This window comes from Manihot esculenta, chromosome 12 (genome assembly GCF_001659605.2).
Source record: "Manihot esculenta cultivar AM560-2 chromosome 12, M.esculenta_v8, whole genome shotgun sequence".
Lineage (NCBI taxonomy): Eukaryota > Viridiplantae > Streptophyta > Magnoliopsida > Malpighiales > Euphorbiaceae > Manihot > Manihot esculenta.
In genome coordinates this window covers 15,735,009-15,743,007 of record NC_035172.2, presented here as the reverse complement: position 1 = coordinate 15,743,007, position 7,999 = coordinate 15,735,009, and the positions used below count along the sequence as shown (strand labels likewise).

Sequence of the window (7,999 nt, the reverse complement as noted above, 5' to 3'; positions counted from 1 at the left end):
AACAAATCACACAGACTAGTAGAACTACCCAGATCTTTGGCCAGCGATTTGCCCAAATCATTGGGCAAATTGATCATCGCAGGCAGAAAAGTGCAAAATGATGGGGAACACCAAAATTCAAATTTCAAGAGTTCCAATCCATCTCAAACACACTAAGACACATATAAAACACATTAAAACACTCTGCAAAAAGAGTTTCTTCACTCAAGAAAGTCCATTTATGAAGAAACACAATCAAAGAGGGAATTAGAAACAAAATTTAAGAGGAATTCCATCTTACAAGAGGCTGTTCTAGGGTTTCTCATCTATAAAAGGGATAGCAAACCAGCAGCAAAGGGCATCCCTCACTAGCACCGGAGCTGCCTTCTTTCTTTTCTTCTCTTTGTATTTTTTTTGCAAGTCATAAATAGCTAAATACACAATTTGTAGTTGAAGATAGGAGAAATTTCAGTTTATTTATGAATTGAGTGATTTGAAACTCTATTGTCAATCTTTTATTTTTCAGTATCTACACAACTTCATTCTTCATGTCATTATTGCCTTGCTGTTAGGATCAATAAGGCCCGTTACTCTTAATTGCAAAATAATATATTATTAATTTGAATATTTTAGGTCCATAATTGCTTAGATTGTTCAAACACGAGTAAAAATTAATGTAATGATCTAACTCACCACGCGGTTGATTAGTTAGAATTAGGTCTCTCTATTTCTTAAATCAATTAACAGTTGAAAAGTAAAAACCCCCAAGGACGTTCCTTGGCGACTTGTTAACTAGTGTTTGATTAGCAAACATTTCCAAATCAATCTAAACCTAAGGAAAGATTTCTTCCACAACCTAAACTAATTTATTGAAACGAAGAAAAGAATTCAAGTATCAATGATTAGTTTCCAAACTGAAATGGATCATATACTTCAACTAAAGCTTTTTCTCCTTGATTTATTCTGCTTTTAATTATTTCTTTCTTATATTACTTTAGTTTTAAATTTCATCATCAAAATTCCCCTTGCTTTACTTTTATTGTTGATTTGCCCAAGTCAGTATTGGAAAAATCATAGTGTCAGTGGTCTTTCTCAGTAGAATTCACTCAAATTAAGAAAAGACACACAAAACCCACACAAGCACACACATTAGCGACCGAGCTATAGCTCAAGCTGAGAGGATGATACCAACCACGCCTTCAAGGTAATTTTTGAAACCCGTGCAAAAAGAGAACACAAGGTCGATACTGGATGTGAGAAAATCACTTTCTTTGTTATATATTTGGCACCCCTAATCAATCCAAATTCCATAGTTTAGGAGTCAATTTTGTATCTTAATTATTTTTTCGAGTTTTTTAAATAATTTTCCATATTAGGGTTTTTTTTTTATAAATAGCTTTTCTTTAGTTATTTATAAAAACTTTTCAATTTTTCAAGAATTTCAATAAGAGTTGACTTATACTAAATAAACAATGTGTTTATTAAAAAAATCAATAGCTGGTTTGCCCGAGAGGTTAAGGGGGAAGACTTAAGATCTTCTGCATATAAAATGCGCATGGGTTCGAACCCCATAGCCAGCAATTTATTTATTTTAATAAAAATATTATTTATTTTAACGATTTCGACAAACGCTATTAATATTGATAAAAAAATTAAATATTTACGTTAATTTATATTTATATTTCAGATATTATTTTTTTAATTTATTATAATTATAAGCACGGTAAATAAATTGAATATGAAAAATTAATAGTAAATTATAATTAATAAATTTTATTTTTTTAATTTATATTAAGTAGAAATGTGTTATTAAATTATAAAAAAAATTATAATATAAAAAAGTGATCTACAATTGAAAATAAATAAAAAAGAAAAGTAATTATATTTTATAAGAGAAGATAATAAGGGGATTAGAAAGAATTATTAACTTTAAGAAAGATAATTTTGCTAAATCGATCTTCAATTAAATAATAAAAAAAGAGAAACAAATTTTTTATTGGAAATGAATCAAACGTGACCAATCAAATCACAATAATTCGGTCTAGTTATAAACGATTGATTCCACGTCCCAAAATCTCGTTCACGATACTTTCAACTTCCAAGGCAAATTTCATCCAAGAATTTATCAAACAAATTGTAATCCAAAATTTCAAGTTGAAAATATGAAATGAAATCTGAAAACAGATAAAGCTCATTAAAGTGAAATCCAAATGCAATCAACAATTGAGTTTATCTTAAAAAATAAAATCACATATCAAATTTAGACCAATATATAATATGAAATAAAATTGAAAAGATCTTAATATAACAAAAATAGCATACGTAACAAAAATCAAACTTTAAAATTTACATGTACAATAAACCAATAGATCTCAAGCGTGGGTGAAGCTTGAGGGACGAGGATCTGTTGTTCATCCCAACTAGTGACGAAAATTTGTTGTTGCTCACGAGAGTTTGATGGATGATGCGTGAGGAGATATTGTTATTAGGGTGCTGGAGTAACAGATTAGCGATGGCGAGGGACCAGGCAGACAAGTGACGATAATGAGCGAGCAGCCATAAACAACAAGGGTGTAACGACCCGAAAATCGGACCGCTACCGGCGCTAGGATCCAGGTCGGCTTAAGGCCGCCGGGATCCGTAGCAAGCCTGACATAAAACCTGTAAACCTGTTTAATCCCATACATGATCAAGAATATACGTAAAAATTAAAACTTTTCTTTTCATACATTTTCTCATACACCAAACTCAGCCTGTGCATGCACTAAACATAGTCATAAACATAAGCATTGATCCCTTTATGAGATCTCATCAATGCCCCAATGGGCAATATAACATATGTTGAGTTGGTTTACATAAACATCTAAGATCATGTATTAAAAGGGATACCAAACACATAGGGTCAAGCACAATCTCTAATCCTCAATATCATTACATTACATAACTAATCACACTTTACATCATTTTACAAATTGTCATGTCCACGTTCTATCTATTACATAAACAAGACTTCATTACTCTTGCGGACCTCCTGTTCTACCCTGTACCTGCAAACCTGGGGAATTTGGGAGAGGGGTGAGCTACTAGAGCCCAGTGAGCAGAATAATAAAACATTCAAAATATATGATAACATGAAATGCATCACATCACAGCTAATCACATCAAGGATGAACTTGTCACCAATAGCCCTCTACATAGTCCAACTGTGCCAGAACGTAGAATGGGTCCTGGTCTTTCTCTTACATAACATAGCATAACATAACAGTCCAACTGTGCCAGAACGTAGAATGGGTCCTAGTCTTCCTCTTACATAGTGCCAGCGAACGTAGAATGGGTCCCACTGGTCTTACATTCTGTAACAGCCCGGAAACCGGTACCCCTCTGTAACGGTCCGAACCGCCACCGGCGCTAGGATCCAGATCGGCTTAAGGCCGCCGGGACCCGTAGCAAGCCAAACATACCTCCTATCACCTGGTCAAATCCCATACATGATCAAAACTTTAACATAAAAGCTTAAACATCTGATGTAAATACCGAGCTTGACCTGTATGCAACATAACTGAAAACCTAAAAGGATCCCCTACCAGAGCCCTCATCACAACTCTAGCTGGGTCAACATAACATACATCAAGCCGGAGTCACATCCAAAGAACTAGAACCTAACCTGTGCATGCATCAAACCACAAACATTAGACCTCCACTAAGGTCCTCATCAAATAACATAGCATGGTAAACAACACATGCCACAAGATTAGTTCAAACACAACTCAACATCTAAAACCTTACATACATCATGTACTAAAAAGGGACTAACCAAGTCTTAGGGCCAAGCACAGTACTAATACATAAACATAACTCTACTATACTTGCATTACATTACATTTCATTATCTTACAATACATTATATCATTTTACAATACATGTCCACACTAAAACACTAATCTAATACTATTACAAGACTTTTACCCTTGACGTCTTCCTGGCCTACCTCTGACCTGCAAAACTGGGATTAGCAGAGAGGGGTGAGCTAAAAAGCCCAGTGAGTAGAAACAAAGAAAACAGTTCATTAATTACATGCTTTCATGAAATGCGTCACAGCACAAACAAATCATATCACGGATTGGACCTAACCCCAAAACATCCCTTCCAGTCTCAGTATGTCCGGCCCAGCCGGGTCTCACAACCTTCGTATGCCTAGCCCGGCTAGGTCTCACAACATCTCTAGGGCTAGTGGGGTCGTCCTTGGTCCAATCTCCATCAACAGTAAAATAATGCAATGCTTCATATTCGTGTAACTAGTGCAATCAACCTATTACATATAAACATGATGCATGAGCATGCTTTAAGCATTTGATTTCATAAAATAAAAGATTAAGTTTAGTTCTACTCACCTCTGGCAGACGCCGAACTGACTCTGCAACTGCTAACACTGATGGCCTCCTCGATCCCTCGGGTCCGATCCTACACAGGTGGACTCGAATGAGGTGCCAACACACTCTAAACAACTAATAAACCACTACCCAAAAACCCCTTAAAGCATCACTTAAACATGCATAGAAAACAACCTTGAAAAGGCTGGACAGGGCACTTTCGGCGGCACCTTCGGCGGCCGAACCCTCCCCCCAGAGACGAAACTCGGGCACTTTCGCCGGCACCTTCGGCGGCCGAAAGTCCCTCTCCAAAGACGAAAGTCAGGCACTTTCGGCGGCCGACCTTCTTTCGGCGGCCAAAAGTCTGCTTCCAAGCCAAAACTCAGCTTTCGGGGGAAAGGTTAGGCGGCCAATCCATGCATCAAAAGGCAGGTTCGGCGGCCGAAACCACCTTCGGCGGCCGAAACCACCTTCAGCGGCCGAACCTGAGTTCTTCCCAGAAGGGCAGAACTCGGCTTCTCATGCATTCAGGCCTCTCAAACCTTCCAAACATCCCAAAACAAGCACCCAACCTTACCAAAACATGCATTAACTATTCTACAACATGTAACCAAGCACATAGGGGTCTCAAACTATCCTAAACCCCAACAACATTACACAAACACACACATTTGCATAAAGGGTAACATAAACCGAAAACAACCAAAATCCTCACATACTCTTTCCCCATCATGCATACTCACTCCCACATGCATATAGGAGCATAAACCTCCATCATATCATCACACAAATATACATAAACAAGCATAAGCTTACATTGGGCATAAAACCCACATAAACCTAAACATGCATATCTACCCATTAAAACTCCAATAAACTTACTTAAAACTTCATGAAACGTAAAGGAAAGCATAGATCCACACTTACCTCTTGAAGATCGAGGGTTTGTGCGAGTTCTAACTTGGAGATGGGAGAAACTAACTCCTTGGGTCTCCAAGCTCCCAAAACTTGATCTAAGCTTGAAAACTCTTCAAACAGCCATAAAACTCATGAAAACATGAAGGGGATGAAGAAAAAACATGAAAACGGCCAAGGGAGGACAAGAACTCACCTGAGCTCGAGAATGGGGAGAAAACTCGCCCATTTCCAATCTGAGGGCCCTTTATAGGTGGCCTGGTCAGAGACCTTCGGCAGCCTAACGTGCCCCCTAAACTCATGCATGTTCGGCAGCCGAACTTGACTTTCGGCGGCCGAACCTTGGCTCGCTCGAACAAGACTTTCGGAGGCCAAAAGCACTCCCAAAGCCTTTCCATGTTCGGCGGCTGAACTTCACTTTCGACGGCCGAACCTGGCAAATGCCTCCTTGGTCTTTTCTTTTCAAAACTCAATTCTTTTCCATTTAAAACCATGAAATCAGTAAAAACCTTTTAGAAAACACATTTTACCCCTCTAGAAACCTCTGGCATAATCAGAATTCCAGATTCCAACGGAGATTCCGCCGGAAGGTAGGGATTCCGATGCCGGAATCTAGCCGGGTATTACATTCTTCCCCCCTTTAAGAACATTCGTCCCCGAATGTTCCACAACAAACAGGCATTCTCAAATCATAGCATCAAGCATACATAAACAAGCAAGCAAACAAGCAAGAAAAACCTAAAAACCTCTCTCCTAAAAGAGAGACACACGGGTACTGCTGGAGTAAGAACTCCCGGGTCTTCCAGGCACACCTTTTACCAAAAGAAACACCTTAGCAATACCCAACCTTCTCCTGAAACTCAACACGCTTCCAAAGCGCTACTCTAATCCTTACTCTTCTCTTCTCTTCTCATCTTTACTAACTGGCTTCTTCTCACTGCTAACCCGAAACTAACTCTAACTCTCACAAGTAGTACCCGGATTTCAGATCTATCTTGGAAAACAAACAGCTCCTACCAGCTGTCCTAATAAATCATTCGTCCTACATGGGAATACCTGCCCTTGGTAGTGACCTTGGTCAACTGCTTACAGTCATCACAAAATCTCAAGGATCCATCCTCCGTTTCCCACCACAACACTGGAATACTCCAGGGTGAGGTACTAGGTCGGATAAAACTCCTTTTCTACCAAGCTCTCGCCACTACTCCTACAACTCTCACAACTCTGCAGGTGCCATCCTGTAGGGAAAGATAGAAATGGTTCTGGTACCAAGTACCACTTCCATTCCAAACTCTATCGCCCTAACTGATGGTAAACCTGACAACCCGCCTGGGAAAACAACTAAGAACTCTCTAACTACCAATATTGAGGCTAGTTCCCCGACCCGACTGCTGACCTCTCAACAAGAGCTCGAACCCTCTGACAACCCCTCCTGCGTACCCTACGAACCTGATAGGCTGACAACAAACCTCTAGGCATCCCTACTGTGTTCCCTCAGACGAAAATCTCTGACCCATCCTGTCCTCTGAACTTGAGTACTTTGTTTCTGCAGACTCGATAGCACCACAAGTAGAAAACCAATCCATCCCTAGAATGACGTCCAGACCGTCAAGTCTAAGACCTCAAGGTAAGGTGGAAGGCATCTACCCTCAACTGACACAGAGCTGTACCGGCAGACTGACTCTGCCACAGATGGATCACACTCGGGTCCACTGACCCAAAGAGAACACTCTAGCCCAGAAGCTATCAATTCAACCTCTCGACGGCTCCTAGAGCAACTGAAGAAAGAGAAAAACACTAGGGTTCACAAAAATATACACATCAGAACATTCAAAAGTGAGCGTACCTGGCACCACTGTGTTCGATGTGTCTGCCTCCTGCTGAGTTTGGGTGAAGATCCGAGCTGGAGCTGACGGACCTTCTCTATGGGAACCTGAGAAACGAGGGGCTGACCCCCTTCCTCTGCCTCGACCACTAACCTGAAACACGGCTGGAGCTACTGGCTGAGCTGCTCTACCTGAAGCTGCTTGCTGGGACAGAGCCAACCTGGGCGTAGTGGGACACTCACGTGCTATGTGTCCCTCCTGTCCGCACCTGTAACATAGGTTAGTCCCATAACGGCAGACTCCCTTGTGCGGCCTTCCGCACCTCAAGCATCTTGAACTGCCTGAGCCAGAGCTCGAACCACCACCTAATCCCAGACTAGACTTCAACCGTCTCCACAACTTCTTCTTCTTCCCCCTCAGGGTTCTGCCCCACTTCTTGCTTTTCGTGGAGGCTGTACTCAGAGTGGAGGGATCAATCCCTCCTGAACCTGAGATTCTGGAATCCTGAGTCTGAGCATCCTCCTGAGGATCTCCCATACCTTCTTCTGGCACTCTGACTCCCAAACTGACATCTCTTCTCTGAACATCCACTTCTACTTCCCTCATACTAGCTGACCTTCTCCTAAGAGCCATTCCTTCTCTGCTTACATCAAAAGACCTTCCAGGGTCCCTTGATGTTCCCCATCTGCTGACTCCCCACGACTGCGCTCTTGGCAGAGCAGGGGGAAAGGTGTCCATACCTTCCCTCTCAAATGGAACTCTAGTCGATTCCACAGATCGACGAGCACCTCGCATTCTGGCTCCTCTGAAGAACAACACACAAGCATACAAACAATCATTAGCATCATACGGTTCACATGAAAACACATGAACCTGCAACATACATAGCATACATACATACATAGCATA

General features: G+C 40.8%; 1 non-coding gene across 1 annotated transcript; it reads left to right on the top strand.

Annotated features, from left to right (window-relative positions):
* Window positions 1-1,475: 1,475 nt before the first annotated feature.
* On the top strand, window positions 1,476-1,559 carry TRNAL-UAA. The gene has a single exon. It is a non-coding gene; the product is annotated as a tRNA-Leu (tRNA).
* The last annotated feature ends 6,440 nt before the right edge of the window (window positions 1,560-7,999 follow it).